The 17888-nt window shown below is 33.2% G+C and overlaps 1 pseudogene; it reads left to right on the forward strand.

The window, feature by feature from the left end:
- Positions 1-10244: 10244 nt before the first annotated feature.
- LOC120203871 lies at positions 10245-10522 on the forward strand (annotated as a pseudogene).
- The last annotated feature ends 7366 nt before the right edge of the window (positions 10523-17888 follow it).

Below are 17888 nucleotides of genomic sequence, written 5' to 3' on the forward strand. Positions count from 1 at the left end.
AAATAACTAAATATTAATAAAACATTTTAAAAAAATAGATTAATATATATATAATTTATAAAAGTAGGATATTTATTTTATAAAATTAAATAATATATATTAATATAATTTAAATAATAATAATTAAAATATTTAATTAAACATATAAAATTAAAATATATTTAAACAATAACTAAAATAATTAAAATTAAAACTATAGTAAAAAAGTGGTAAAACTTGTATTTAACAATAAATGAAAATATTAAACTTAGTGATTAATTTATAACATATTAAAATTAAGTACCTAATTCATAATTAATTATTTAAAATTACAGAGGCTAAGCATGCTATTTTACCTTATTATTAATTTAGTGACTAAAATTAACGTAATTAAAACAATGTAATTTAAACGTAAAATATTAAAATTCATATACCTAATTCGAATTTAGCCTTAATTAATTATTTCGGGATTAAAATAAATGTTATCAAAATTTTAGGGATTAAATGTGATATTTATCCTAAATATATAAATATGTATAAGTAATGACTTAAATATAATAAAGTAAAACTTGAAGGCAAAATTAATATGCTCTATGTATTTAGTGACTAAAAAGAAAGGATTACAAACTATAGGGTATTGCGGACAATGTTTGTCCATGTATGAAATTACACAAAGGCCCTCACCAAAACTACGTCGTTTTGGTGAGGGTATTTATACCCCCTTTAAAACCGACCTTAAGGCCAAATTTTCATTTCTCTCTTCCTCGTTCTCTCTCTAAAACAGAGAAACATTTTTCTCTGGCTTCTCTCTAGGTTCCCTCATCGAAGGGAATCCGATCGCCGGCCGACAGCCACATGCCGCCGGCCACCGTATCTGGGGCTGAATTTACAAAAATACCCCCAAATTACAGTTTATATTTTTCCTTCATCTAGATCTAAGGTGGGTTTTGCTAAAAGCCTGTAGATTTCCCTAAATATATAAAAAAAACCGTAGGTATTACCTTCAGTTTTCACGGTGAAATTGACGAGCAGGGTAGTTTTCTTCTCTTTTCTTTTGATTCGTGGTTGACTGGGATCATTGGTCATTTTCTTTTGTATATAGTTTGTTGTGTTGCTCTCTCTTTTTTGTTTCTTTGCTTGATGTGTTCGTCGTTTCTCTTTATGGTTGCTCTCGGGTTCTTCCTCTCCTTTTCCTTGCAGGTTCGGTGGTGGCTTTATATGCCACCATGATTCTCGCCATGGACCGGTCCTAAGGGTGGATTTGGTGACTCACCATATCTATGGTGGTGACTTACCATAGGGCTTCGACGTGGGGCGGTGACGCGACGTTTCTGGAAACTTCGGCGAAGGTTGGGCGTGGCAGCAGCGTCCGCAGTGAGGTGGTATGGTAGAGGCGGCTGCGACGTGGCCCTAGGGTATCATACCCTAGGGTTTTCATCTGAAAGCATCTGTAGATAGTTAGATCTCTCAAATCCAACGACTGAGATCGTTGGCGACTGAGGCTGAGATGATGAAACCCTTGTTGAGTTTAGGGTTCTGTTAGGCCGGTTCTGGTTGTAAAATGGGCTGGGTTGATTCTAGTTGGGCCACTTGGTTGTATATGGCCTGGAAATGTAAAAAAAATATTATTTAATAATAATAATTATAATAGTAATTATAATAATAAAATAAAAATAAATGGGTAAAAAACTAGTGTCTACACATTAAAATATATGAGCCATTTTGGGTCATTTCATCAAGATAATTATCAACCTGAAGTGTCATCCAACGTTAAACAAGGAGAGTGAGTGAAAAATACTTGGGCACATCGATATATATTTAATATTTTTTATTATATTATTTGGACTAATCAATACTTTCCTCTATTTTGGCTTTTGAGATACTAGTGAGACAATTTTTCTTCCACTACTATGTTGAGGGTGACGTAATCAAACATAGTTCTATGATATGAAAAAAATATTTTAGAAGTCCCAAATTAAGGGCATTGAGAACTCCTTTAGTAGGTGTTAGAAAAGAGTCATGTAAGAGTTTAGTCAGACTTATTTGGGACTCTCAACAAAAAAAAATGTAGTAGAGTTCTTTAAGAGACCGAGAATAGTCCGAAATGTGGCAATAGGTGGTCGATTCATTTTTCAAGGATTGAAAAACTATGATGTTAAACCAGCTTCACTCTGTGTTGGGTATCAATTTGACGAAAATCTCTAGCTGTTGTGGACGGGGCCACATTTGGGTGATCCTATGCAGGTTACCAAAAAAAATCTTAATTCACATGGGAGATATTTCTTTATTTGGATAAACTGCCTATGTGGAAGATTCCTTGAGTTCGAGACAAAGTGGGTAAAAAGAGGTAATTATGTTAATAAATATTCCTTAACATCAATCAATCTTATTGATTGTAGGGAGAATATTGTGGAGTGCGATTGTAGGCTCGACGAGAGCATTATGAAATCGAGTGAGGGAGAAGATCGAGACATAAAAGAGTGGATCTGAAGAACAATGTCGTGGAAATCAAGTATAATAATATTCATGACAAGGAAGTCATGAGATTAAGTGAGGGAGAATGTAGAGCCACAGGAAGTGGATTCGTAAAGGAATGGTTTCAATGAGTTAAACCACATGGCATGGTGTCAATAAGTGAATAGTACTTCAATGTCTTGGTATGGTGTATTTATATTCATATTATTATATTTTGGGCTAACTGGTGTTTGGCTAATTGTGCTTTTGTGTTTAGTGATGAAACAAGTATTCCATTGCTATTGAAGAGAAACTTGGACTAGAATAAAAGTGGTGGAGCCTTTAGTTCTTATTAGTGATGCTAAAGGGGAGTAATTGTTGGCCAGGAGGACCTAAGTTGGACCAAGCTTAGATAAGGTGACTATAAAGGGCCAAAAGGACTGAGTTGGACCAAATTTTGAGAAAGTGTCTACGAAGGGCCGAGAGAACCAGAGTTGGGATATGTCTAACACATTTGAAAGCTCGTATATTTTAGAACTATAATGATACCATTGAGAATGATTACTTGTACCTTGTCATAAGTGACACATCTTAGAGATACCACAAAGTGCTAGCTACAAAAAGGGTGAACACCAAGTGGTGCAATATGATTCAAAATGATGTGATGGTATCTAGAATGTTAAGTAAATAACAAGAATGGTTCCTTAAGGTTACATCCTTAAGTGCAATAAACTCAATGGAAATAAGAGGAAAACATAAGGTAAGTGAGTTTACTCTATTCAGAATTATGAGTTTGATGTCTGAGGAACGAATCATGATCGAGTTCATGAGGGCAAGTGATAGATCTCGTTAGAGCGTAAACTCTTTGTAACAAGAAACTAAGATGTTTTTTAGTGTCAATGAGGACATCGACCAAAATGAGTGTGTGAGAATGTCAAGGAAAACTCGTGTCCATGAGATTACCCTAATAATAACTCGATGATGGATTTAGTAGATGCGATCGTGAGTCAATAAAAAGCTTGAAGAAAGGTGATTAGGATCTTTCAAGGAAATGGCCTACTTTCAAACATTCAAACATCTATTGGTGTTAGATCTGATAAGTTTCTTTAGCTCTTTAGGGGAGTGATCTGTTGTTGGGTCTTCAGTATCCCACTCACCTTGAGTTTGCATGTGGAGCTATCATAGTGTAAGTGCCTTTTCCTAGGCTCATGAGGTCCCTAAGTGCGCGGACATTTGGACCAAGTGGATGGTACAATGTCTCTCTAGAATTATACCTAGGAACAGTTCAGCCTTTAGGTCCCATATCGCGTTCTTGTTAAGTACTGAGGTTGCACTCTAGCATTCACTATGTCCCACGTGATCTTCCTTCCAAGAGTACTTGTAGCTCTGGGATCTTATTGTGGCTTGTGGACTAATTTGTTACTTTTTTTTATTCGGACAAATTGTTTTGAGATTGTCTAATGAACCGAGTGAATGACTATTGTCAAGTGTGGCATGACTTTATAGCAGATTAAGTTAAGGCACAAATCATTGAGGAGAACACTAACTCTTTTGGGATGAGTCCCATTTAAATGTCGCACGACGTAACGATCGGGTCTAGATGTTATATTCATGTCATATCATTGTTGCCATCTGAGTAGCTCATACACATGTAAATACGTGTCAAAGAAAAGTACGCACGTTTTTATTTTTTAATAATATTCATATACTTTTTAGCTCGTTATTCTCATTTCTTTCATTTATGTCCTGTAAGACGCCAACATAAGAGACCGCACAAAATACATGTGACATTGACAAAGACACTTCCCGGGGCATCTTTGTCAAAAGAGTACCACTTTGATAAATAATATTGTTTTAGTATGATTATGATAAAAAATTGTTGTTTTAAATTTTATTTTAATAAATTAATATAAAATTTAAACATCAGAAAACATTAAATTTACCGTTCAACCCAAAGAAAATATCGAAATTTTACAAGATTATGATTCTCCTAATTCATATGACGCAAGGGAAAGTAAACAAAAGTTGTTGCCACATTTCCGAGGGCCATATCAAACCTGCCTTTTCAGCATCATATGCGACCCACTCTATTTTGGCTAATAATTCACCGGTCTTTTTGGTCATATCATTACCTTCAGTTGAAATATCACTTCCAATGACACTTCTTATGTTATCTAAGGAAAAGGATTTCTTCCAGTCAATTCATGTTATCTCCCTATCGCATTAATTTTGTCTATTTCTTGCTCATCAAACAGTTACAATATATTGAAAGGACATTTATGGTTTTAATTCCATGCTTCAAATTTCTATACATAAACGGAAATAAGAAAAATATAAATTAAGTAGTTTAAATAGTAAAAGGAAATGTTGTTCGTTTTTAGAGGTTTTGGGTTCAAATAGTTACGTATGAAGTAGGGATGGACATGGTCGAGTTTCTGACCAACCTGACTTGACCCGACCCAAACATATACACTCTGCACCCGAATTCAACCTGATCGGATTTAGTATGATTTCACCCGACATGAAAGCCGACACGTCTTTTAGGTAAAACTCGAATTTAACCTGACTTGATCTGAAACATATTTATTTATAAAAATATTAATCATCTTCTATAAAATAGGGATCTAATTGAAAAGATAATGTAGAGAGAGGTATTATTATAATTATTCCTAAATATAGAAGGTATACTTACATTATTTTTCGAGAAGGGTATGGTCGAATATTTTTCACCCTAAACGTGAAGCTGACCTAACCCAAACTTACCTCTTAAAAAAACCAATTCGATACGACCCTATCCAACTCGAATCCAATTTTCTTTTTAAAAAGAACCCAATAAGGTTTGATTGTGTCAAAATCCGTCGAGTTCCAATCTCGTACCTAAATTTTTATTATTTTTGAATAAATACTACTATAATCTAAACACACTTTCATTAAAAAAATTGCATATATATATGCGTTTGTGTGATGAGATGTGGTTATTGATGATTTTTTTTTGCTCGGCAAGATGAATTTTATTAATTAAACAAACTTATATTAAGAGTCTCGTTAAAAACCTCCCTAAACTTAGTTGGAGGAAAAGAGTACTCTTAACAAGTACAAAGTACATGTCCACTGACGCTAACAAAACGAAAACATCAAAGCGGGCACTGGCCCTCCACAACAATCCCAATAACTAAATTCACAGCATTTCCGAACAAAGAACAACCTTATCTCAAAACTGACACCCTCTCGGATAGAAATAACAGAGCATCGTATAGAATTTGACTGCTTTACTATAAAAAACTGAGAACTCATCCCCAATTTACAACCAGATTATTCTGGATATTTAGCACCCTACATCCTTCTCCATTTTCAACAAATCCCAAAGCTTTTTCATTTCTTTTGCTAGATCCTCACGCTCGTGACATTCCAACTACATTACCTGCTTACACTTGAAGCTTAATTAACCATGACTCCACTTGCACTTCAACAACTATAATCCTATCGGCCTCTTTGTTCCACATTTACAGTGCTCCTAAAACTCTTCGCCGCTTTGCAGCCAAAACGGGTCCAATCGAACCAATATCCACAAACGTCTCCTAAAATATCTCTAAATTTCTCACTTGGATTAACCGAATATTAATAAAACCTAAACAAACTATAACCCAGACCACCTTCTATCAGAGTAAGGTCCAAACTGTAATACCCCAAATTTTGGTTAGTGACCAAAATGTAACTTTTGAAAGTTTGATGGTCAAAGTATAAAACTTGGAAGAAATTTTAGGGGATAAAGTGATAAAGTTCCTAAAAAGAATTTTATTCCATAAATGGATTTATTTATTGACCAAATTATTATTTGGTAAAGTCTGGTGACCAAAGTATAAACTTTGAAAAGTTTAAGGACCAAAATTTAATTTTGGAAAAATTCAAATGGGCCACGAAAATAAGAAATAAAAATATTATTTTCATATTTTTGAAATGTTGGAAAATAATATTTTATGGTTTAATTTCATGTTTAAGTTGAATTGTTTGATTAAAGTGATTGAATTGTAAATTTTGGAAATTTCAAGGGCAAAACGGTAAAGTGAAAAACTAATTTGTTCATCTTTGACTATTGAAAGATGACAAGGCTGATATTTATTTGATTTTGAAGATGAGAAGGATATTTATCTTGGTTTAATGGTGATTATGAAGTTTTATTAAGGGTACATTAGTATTTTCCAAGTTAATGATTTAAATAATTGTTTTTAAAGGATGATAAGCATGATATCAATCAAAAATATCATGCCAATGTTCATCTTCTTCAGTATCTTCACGTGAGTTCTTCCAAGGTAAGGAAAATATTTTATTTTCAATTTTTGAGTCAATTCCTTTTGAATTTGGGTTATACCGTAAAATAGGAAAATGATCTACGTGAAAAACGTTATCATTTGGTACAAGTATTTCTTTCTAATCTTGTTGGATTTCAAAGATCTTAAATCTAAGGGTTTATGTTCATGATAGGATTCATGAAATTGATGATAAATCTTGATGATTTACATGTTGTATATTAATATTCAAGTATGTATGATGATTATAACATGTTTAATCTTTCTAAAACTTGTTCTTTAAGTTTTGGCCATGGATTGTTTGAGTAAGAATAATTATGGAAAAATTATATATGGTTGGAAATGATGAAGGAAGTATTCTACAAGCTTTAGAAAATTTGGGGACTATTTCATAATTTTTGAAAAGTTAGAGATCAATTTGTAAATTCTAGAAAATTGAGGGGTTGTTGTATAAGTGTTGTATAATTGATGTACTATGCTGGAAATTGTTGATTGGGAATTTAAAAGAATGTATGTGATAAAATAGTGAAGGACATTTTGTGTAAATTGGAAAAGTTGATTCCAATGTTAAAAGGAATTAGTAAGAGATAATATTTTGATAGATAATGAGTTTGAAATATATTATGGAGCTATTTTGGGATGTATTTATGTTAGTACAATACTAACATATGTATCGTTATACATTTGTGATTAATACATATTGTGATAGATTTGTTAGCAAAGCAAGCAAATAGAAAAAAGGGTTATTGTGGACAATTAGTGAATCATATGTTTGTGGATTATATAAAGTGTCAAGGTGAGTGCAATACATGAATGAAATTATACATGGATGTTTTATACATCATCCGGAAGACTTGCGATAAGTCGACCTTATTTATATCAGCATGATATATGTTATTTTTATAACTTCGACATGACATTGAAATATCACAGTATGAGATTAAAATGCATTGATCATGAAAAATGTGATATTTTACCATGAATTTTTCGGGTATGAACTACCCATGTTAAATTTGATAATATACTTTGCCATGGATGGATTGAATAAAAATAGACTATATGCCCAAGTAAGTCATTGAAGGATAGGGTATAGTTGGTATGCCATAAAGTATAGCAGCTGCAGGTTTATATTTCACTATAGTGTGTAAGGAAACTAAGTGTATATGGTGGGCATGACCTTATGTGTAATACATTTCGATGTATATGGTGGGCACGACCTTATGTGTAATACACTTCGGTGTATATGGTGGGCACGACCTTATGTGTAGCACTACGGTGCAAATATTACTGGAATTCCAAGGCTCCTCAGGGTTATATATTGGACTATTGTCTATGTTTATAGATTTTTGGATAATAAATGGTAACCATGAAAATAAGCTTTTGAGCTTATGGAATAAATGGCAAGTGTATTGATAAGAAATTTTATATTCAGTTATATTATTTTGATCATGGTAAAATATTGGATAACTATTAATATGATTTAATGACATTTGTTTTTGACAATGAAATTCATGCATGAGTTGTATTGCACTGTTATTGTTTTAATTGTCTCACTAAGTATATACTTAGCGTGTGATGATTTTCACGCGTAAGTAAAAAGCAGTAGTCGAATAAGGAGTTCAAAGAGAAATCAAGCATCAAGAAGTATATTTCTATATTAGTAAGACACCTAAGATGTAATATAGAGTTAATTAGTGGCATGTAATTATTAATGTTTTATTTGATTTGCTGAACAAATTAGAAACAAAAATGGAATTTTTAGGAATTTATATGCATTTTCGGAAGTTACTGTAGCAGTAACTGTAGTAATGAATAGTAACCATGTTTTAAGAAAATTTCCAGAATGCTTTTGGGGTACCAATTCCCTACTAAGGGAACCGATTCCCCCACTGTTTAGTGTACACTGTACACTATTCATATTTACTATTCACGTGTATTGTTCATAATAAAAAAATCTTTTGAATTAAATTTGTTACAACGAAACATAATTTATATGATATGATATTTTTATAATATCAACTACCATTTTAAGAAAATAAATTTTAAATCGATTTTGAAATGATAAAATGTTTTTGAAATTCGGGTGACATCTTTAATCTATACAGGTATAATTGTACGGGTTATGGGTGTTACATTTATTGGCATCAGAGCAAGGTTTAGCCGATTCTAGGACTAAACCGAGATTGTTTTAAGTTAAAAAGTGTATACATGCCACTAGGTTGTCAAAAATTACTGATAGTTGTATATATACTGTGATGATGCTTATTAGGAGTAAAGTTACTCTCTACTAATGGACGATGATTTTGACTTTGTTCATATGTCAGATCATCAAGAATCGAGTACGGCAGGCGAGCATGTTACTCCTATACAAAGTGGGAGTAATGAGGTGAATCAGAATCCACCCAATGCTCAGCCGAATGTAGAGTTGTCTAATTTGAATCAACAAGATATGCCTGTTTAAGATCGGGAGTTGTTCTTACAAGCCATAGACACTATTATTAACCGTCGAACCCAGTGTCAGTTCCAAAAGAATTGAGGAAGATGAGAGCATCTGAATTTCAAGGTGATTCAGATGCTAATGCAATGGCTGCTGACTTCTGGTTGAATGATGTTAAGAACATGCTCAACAGGATTCCTTGTGATGATCAAGGAATATTGGAAGGGGTTGTGTCTCTACTAATGGAGCAAGCCAGTGTGTGGTGGAATACAGTCGTTGCACGAGTTTCCACTGAGCAGGTCACATGGGAATTCTTTCTGAGGGAATTCAAGGAAAAGTATATTAGGGATGTGTTTGTTAATGAGATGATGCAACAGTTCCTAAACTTAAAGCAATCTGGAAAAACATTTTATGAGTACGAATGTGAATTTCACAAGTTGATTCAATTTTCTTCGGAGCTTATTCCAACTGAGAAATCTAGAATTGATAGATTCGTTTATGGATTGGATTCTCAGTATAAGAGAATTCTGGTTTCTCATCATTTTATTGCTTTTCAAGAAGCGGTAAACAAGGTTAAAGCTATGGAAAAAGTTGACCTTGAAGATATAGAAGCTAACAAAGCCGAAACGTTTCCCGGCCATATCCTTCTTCCTAGCTATGTATGAGTCAATCACATCTCCATGTCTACCGAACAGCTACCTCAAGCCACTCCAATGAAGTTTAGGTGGTAAGTTTTGGATAAACAGGGTTGTTGGCTGACATCCCCTCTAGCTACACCTCTCCATGTCTCTTTATGTATGTATTGTTACAAAGCACATGAAGTAAGGGTCAAACGAGGATGGTACTTTCTATGAATTAGAGCAATGTCACCGACCCCTTATAAATAATATACATGCTAGGGTTAGGGTTAGTCAACAAACCGCATTAAAGCTAGGTACCTTTTTCTTTCAATTCCTTTTTCTTTTTTCCGTTTTTCCTTTCGTAGCTTAGTTCATAAGGAGAGAGCTGGCTTTTTAGATCCTCTTCGATAAAACCACTCCCAAAGAGGAATTAGGGTTTCCAAAGGAATGAAGAAATGTCCAGTGGTGTTGAAAAGAAGTTCGAGCACTTCGTCTTTGGTGGTTCGATACAGGGAGTGTCGGAAGAACAATGCGACGAATATGGGGGTATGCAGTGGATGGCTGCCGGGAGTTCATGGCCAGTGGCATTGAAGGGACTACTGGGGCTTTAACATGTGCGGCTTGTGGGTGCCACCGAAACTTTCACAGAAAAGAAGTAGAAACTGAGGTAGTCTGTGAGTATACTCCATCAAGTTCTTAGTACGATCAGTAGCCAAACAACACAATAATATGGATTTTATGTATTCATTTAGCTGCTTATTGCTGTTTGAATATTAGTATTGTTGTACTGGTTTCTTATCATCAAAAGCCTAAACATTCAAGTTCTATTTTCTTAAAATATAGATCAGGGATAGATTATGGTTGCAGCCGCATTATTCGGTTGCATTGTGTTTATCGCGATTGCGGCAATAGTGGGTGTTATTGTAGTCGTTGCAGGTATTGCAATTGTGAAATAATGATTTCAGACGATACCTTTACTGCTATATAACGACCGTTATTCCGATAAGAAACCGCTGTTTAAATCTCTGTTATGGATGACTATATATGTAAACTCTACCAACCCCTCTCTCTAGATATATATGTGTGTTCTTCCATAAAACGTTAGGGATAAAGGTTAATTTTCTTTATAATTTCCACAGTAGATATTTACTGGATCTATTGGATGATGAAAGGAGAAGAGGATAATATAAAAAGGTTCAAACTATTTTGTCTTATTAATTTGATACTTGAAAGTGACTAATTTTTCTACTATAATAAAAGACGTGCATGGAGGGAAAATGGTAACACATGGGCATATATATATATATATATATATATATATATATATATATATATATATATATATTACTCATCCGATCATCCGTATAAGACTAAAATACCCCAATTCATAATTACAATACTTTACACATTACAGATATGTTAATTCTTTCCTTGATTCTAAATGTTTTATGTATAGTTTTTTTCTGCTGATGATGTTTAATTATTGTATTATTCAACTTGAAAGTATATAAACATGCAATTACTGTTTCAAAAGATGGAAAAAGAAGGTAATTAACTTGCATATAACAGTTATATACAAGTAATGTAAAACCTGATTCATCTAGTTTGATCAAGTGGATGACAAAGTCTAGCTGTAAAGTCAGATTCTTGAAGCATTTGTTTATTGGATTTCAAGTGATTACTGCTTTGTTATTCAGTCTTCTTTTGACAATTAAACATGTTAAGATTCTATAGTTGTGTAGTCTTGATACATAGAGTTACTAATCGGTATAGATAGTTTATACATGTGACAATAATTTAGCATTTGGAATATTTTATGTTTTCTAAATAGTTTGGGATGATTAGAAGATAGTATCTGTTTAGAATTTTTTTAACACAAACGTAACTACTTGAATCCAATACGTTGAAATATTTTATGTCTCATATGGTTCACAGATATCCAATTGTTCTTAAAGGAAAATTGTGAGTGTAACCCCTAGACCCAGCCTGGACGTTATGCACAAATCTAGGCGGTTACATATCTTATTCAGAAATTTCTTTTCATATTTAAAACAACGTTAAAATCTATATAACAGTACGCCTGTACATTATGCCCAAATATAGGCAGTTACATATCTTATTCAGAAATTTCTTTTCATATTTAAAACAACATTAAAATCCATATAACAGTATATTATGAAATTCGTCATAAGAAAGGTTCATATGATTCTTATGAAGAATTTCATATTATATTGTTATATAGATTTTAACGTTGTTTTAAATATGAAAAGAAATTTCTGAATAAGATATGTAACCACCTAGATTTGTCCATAACGTCCAGGCTGGGTCTAAGGGTTACACTCAAAATTTTCCTTTAAGAACAATTGGATATTTGTGAACCTTATGAGACATAAAATATTTCAACCTATTGGTTTCAAGTAATTATGTTTATGTTAAAAAAAATTCTAAACAAATACTACCTTATAATCATCCCAAACTATTTAAAAAACATAAAATATTCCAAATGCTAAATTATTGTCACATGTATAAACAATCCTATACCGATTAGTAACTCTATGTATCAAGACTACACAACTATAGAATCTTAACATGTTTAATTGTCAAAAGAAGACTGAAGAACAAAGCATAAGAATCACTTGAAATCCAATAAACAATGCCTCAAGAATCTGACTTTACAGCTAGACTTTGTCATCGACTTGATCAATCTAGATGAAACAGGTTTTACAGCTTATTACTTATATATAACTATCATTTGCAAGTTAATTACCTTCTTTTTCCCCTCTTTTGAAACAATATATATATATATATATATATAAACACATACATATATCAGAAAACCGTATAAAACATATACAAACAAAATATTGGTAATACAGATATATCGAGATGGTAGCAAAAACAAGTGTCACCAAAATATAACAAAAAAAAGACATATAGAGATATACAATTGTATAAAAATAGGAGTAGTTGGTCCTTCTAATGCCAAGTCTGCTAGCATACGGTCTGCTACTATCTGAAAATGTTAAAATTTACAGAATGAGCTAAAAAGGCCAATTTTCTCCTCACAGTGTATAAAAACATTCAGATAAAATACTTCAATAAAAAATAGTTTATCAAACATGTTTTAAAAATATGACCACTACCCCCATCCGATAACCAGAATGTGTAGGTTCCCCATAACCATACACTCATATGTACACCTGGTAAGGCCTTATACATATAGCATAAGGACCTGCGGTAAGGACTTACCCTGAGAAAAAAGAAGAGATGCATGCAGTAATGACTTACCCTAAGCACAAAGCAGATGAGCATGCAGTTAGGTCTTACAAGTCATATACTAGGCCTGATATACTTCCTCCAATAATACCCCCAATAACAGTAATAAACATGTATGTATATATTCAAGTGAAAACAATAGTTTAATCCATTAAAACATGAAAATATTCACACTCATAAATCAAATACAAAAAATACAAAAATCAGAGATCGTATCAGAAATGTACAGTAAATTCGATATCAGATAAACAATATTCAGAAAATTAGGTATCGTGTCGTAAAAATATTCAATATTATCAGAAATCTAAAACAATTAGATGAATAGTTTAAAACAATAATGTAACACCATCAGGAAACACACATGTACCTGTTTGAGTAGTTTGATAAGAAAACCTACTACTGAGTCTGCCAACCAGGATCAGCGGCAGCGCGAGATACTACAAATTGAAAAATCCATATAGGAATCCTAATCTGAATAATAGTAACCCTTATTTTAACAATTTACAGATACCTTTGAGTAACTCTCAAGGAATACAGATCATGTAGATCTGACTGATGGGAAGCATTGGATCTAACCGACTCTCGGTCGGGTAAAACACGAATACCTTCATAAAAAATATATTCTTGAATCAATTCCATAATCAAATCCCAGATAAATAAGCTAAAATGCTAAAAAATACTAAGCATTTTTAGATTAATGGGCACGATTCGGGGCTTTTGAGTTAGAATTTTAAGATGGAGGTTTTCAAAAAAAGTCAACGTCGTCAACGGTTGATCGGTTCGGTTCAATTATGGTCGGATCAGGTCAGTCACAGGTCGGGTCGGGCATACGGGTTTGATTGGGTCAGCCCATTAACAAGAAGTCCACCAGGCGGTGGATTTTCTCCACACGCAGCGACAGCGCATGGGGGCGCCTGTAGGGCATTTAGAGTCGGTAAAATTCTGGAAAAATTCCTACGTACGTTTTAATGGGTTTTGAGAAACTTACCAATCTCGGTTCACAGCGTGAAAGGCGAGAGCTTGATTTCGAAATGTCAAAAACTTAATCTTCCTCACCCCTCACATGTTGGAGACAACAGAGATAAAGTGGACACCAGTGGACTCGAGATGTCACAAGGAACACAATGGTGCGGGATGTGTCGAAAATGGAGCAACGATCGATGATAAAACGTCGATCAAAGGCTTCCTTCTATAAGAGGAAAGGTTGAAAAGAGAGAGAAAAAGAGGGTTCAAACTTTCTATAAACGGAAAGTTTATGATTTTTGGGTTTTTAAACCCACATTTATTAAAATGGTGTAATTATATAGGTCCTCCAATTTTTGTACTTTCTAAATTTGAATCTAAATTTAATCAAAACTTCACTTGGTCCTTGAATTTAATTAAAATTCAATTTAATCCTAAAAAATTAAAAACTTTTAAGCCCTAATTTAGGTTGTGACAACTCTCCCTCTTAGAAATAGATGTGAAAACTGAGCCTCTAACGACCTAACTATATGGACTGACATACGAAAGTCTGAACTGTCACCGAACTCTTATTGTTCTCCACTGGAATATTAAGAACCCCAAGAATAGAATGAGACACATAAAATTGGTAGAACCATTATCAAACACGATTGAGTAGGGAACTAAATGAATAGAAACAATACCTACAATCACATCAAGCTAATCGCGGCCCTATTGACGTCTAGCAGCATAAACCAACCTAGGCTATCTGGCCTCAAATCTGGATGGACACCTACTCTGAGAAGCTCGACTTCTACTAGCTGATCCCGATGCTCTTACCTTACCATAGTTATGTACTGGAGTCTGAACTGTAGTATGGGTAAAAGCAGGAGTACGAGTTAGTGTATGATCTTTCAGAACTGGCTCTTGAAAATCCCTCAAGATATGGTCACCAGAACCACATCTAAAATAGGTGCCCAACTTTTTGCTGCATTCACAAAAAATGATATCTTCCACAGTTCTCATGTGTTAGCAAAGGCTGCAACCCTAAAGAACTACCCTGACTAGAAGACGTCACAGTTGGCAAACCTGACATCTCTGGCATGGCACTCGCACCGTCTCTCTGAATAAACTCACTCATGTCTCTCTTTCTGGGGCATACAAAGAGTCAACAGAACCAGAAGGCCTCCTGAATTGGTCTCGGTCTCGGTCTCTATCTCTCTAGCACTCCTTAACCACTCGTTCTTTGTTATCTCAACCTAGGCATCAAAAATCCTCTCTCGATAGGTAGCAACTCGACCCGTGATATCATACCTGAGTCCATTCTCAAATCTCAAGCACCAATCCAACTTAGTATCAACAAGTCCAGTAGCATAGCAGCTCAATCTGATAAACTCAATCTCACAATCCATAGTACATATCACCCTGCTTTAGATTCTGAAAATCCTGGCATTACTCCTGCATGTATCTATCTCTAATGTAGCGACTCTGAAAAAGTGCCTTGAAAATATCCCAAGTCAACTGATTTCCCGGAATACTACCGAAAATCGATTGCCACCATTTAAAACTCTATTTCTTCAGCATAGCTAGGGCCCCCTTTAACTTCTGCTCGGGCCTTAGATTCATCTCATGCATAATTATCTTTGTATCCTCCAACCAATACTCACGTCGGTCGGACGTCCCCCAAAATGTCCTCGAACGGAACTAGCAGCTAACAAAGACTTCAAAATCTCGATTGCAGACATATTACCAGAGACTCTAGCAGCTCTTCGGAACATATAAAAGACAGCTCTATTGATGGCATCCTTATCCATATCAGTTTCCTCATATTTAGTGACGGAGGGTCTCTTACTGGTGCAACTGGATCATCTATAGAAATAAACTAATCTACATGTGGAATAAGAGGATCTCGAGGTGAGATCAGATCGTTTATCTTAATAGAAGATCGAGTCACTCCCCTCGGGCACGGCTACGACTGGCCTATGATCTCTAGCAAAATAAACAACTAGTATGGTACATTTAGTGCCTAGTATGCAATATAAACAACTAGTAACAGTATGGCACATTCAGTGCCCGTTATGTAGTATAAACTGCTAGAAACATATGACACATTCAATGCCTAGTATCAGTGAATGCACATGTACTATAGTACACATCATCACTATATGAGTAATTAGATATGCTACCTTACAACATCAAAACCTTATAGGACCCATAATACATATATAGTGCCAATATCAGTAATCACTTCACCTCGCATACCACTGTCCCTTAATTCTTATACAGCAAGCTTTTATTTACATCTTAGATCATTTTTTCATATAAAACATTTATAGAAAAATTATCAAATTCATATACTAGTTTAATCATATATTATTACTTTAACTAAATTCTATTTTTACCTTCACATTCCTCTAATATTCACTTAAACTTCACACATCTTATAATTAATTTCTACTTTAACCCATACTTTCTCCACATTTATAGTTTAGCTTTTTAACTTATACATATTTTAAAATCATTCTCCATTTAATATTTTAACTTCAGAATCACCATTATACTATTTACCACTCAAGTACTTTAATATTCACATTTATTCAGTAACTTTAAAACTCACTATTTTACATTTTGGTTCCCAAACTTTAACAAACTTGTAAACTATCCCAAAAATGAACATTCCAACATTAAATCGATATTTTAATATCGACTCCAATATGTTGCTTAAAATTCTAAACAGTTATACAATTGTTAGTTAAATTCTCATCCTTTTCCCATTTCTATGATCTAGCCCTTATCCTCTAATAATCTTCCAAATTCGATTCCTAATTCATAATCAAATTATAATCTAGCCATAGGATAAATTCTTCTAGAATTCATCTTAGCGTTTCTATTTTATTCAATATGGTATTTTTTTATCATTTAATCCCAAATTTAAACATCATAAAAAAATTCAAACATTCCAACAATGTATTCAAATTCTACTCATCAAGATTATACCAAATTCCATTTCAAACCCATAACTTGTATAAATTTTCAATATAATACTTAATTTTAATAATCTTTCAAATTAACTTTAATCCAAGCTTTAATTAACTTAACAAAAAAATTAGAATTTAATTGAAACATAATACCTCAATAATTACAAATTGTTCAATGAAGTTCTTTTTTCTATTTCGTATTTATGTTTGGTCCTCAAACTTTATCAACTTTCCAAATTAGTCTAATTTCTCATTCTAACATCAAATTTAACATTTTAATAATAAATTCCAGTATAATACATCATCTATAGAACAATTGTACATTAATACCTATATTTCTTAATTTCTACAAATAGGTCTCTATACTTTCATAATTTTCCAAATTAGTCCAAATCACATTCAAAGCATGTATAATCACTCATACATCATTTCTAATCCTTGTATAATTTTCCCCAAAAATGTCCTTATTTCTTTCCCATTTTTCAAAAACTTTTATGTTTTCCTAACATATACTACATTTTGATTCAAGCATGAATTCATCCTCTAAACAACATGTCCATGAAATTCTCATAATTTCATCATATGTTAATCTCCATAATTAACATGTTAAGATAACATAGTTGGCTAATTTGAAACAAATAATATAACATATAACATAAGAATATCATAAAATGCATAAAATTTCATATTTTGGCAGTTTGCACTACCTTCAAATAAATATTACTTTGTATTAATCCAGGAACTAAAAAATCATTCCATTTGTACCCTTTAAAACTATACTCGAATACAAATCTAACCACTAGTCAAATTAACGGTAATATTTTCATTTATGGGTTAAAACAAATAACTTTTAATAAATTACACTTTGATCCATGAAGTTTTTTAAGTTTCTATA

This window comes from Hibiscus syriacus, unplaced genomic scaffold, assembly GCF_006381635.1.
Source record: "Hibiscus syriacus cultivar Baekdansim isolate YM2019G1 unplaced genomic scaffold, ASM638163v2 tig00010479_pilon, whole genome shotgun sequence".
NCBI classification, from domain to species: Eukaryota; Viridiplantae; Streptophyta; class Magnoliopsida; order Malvales; family Malvaceae; genus Hibiscus; species Hibiscus syriacus.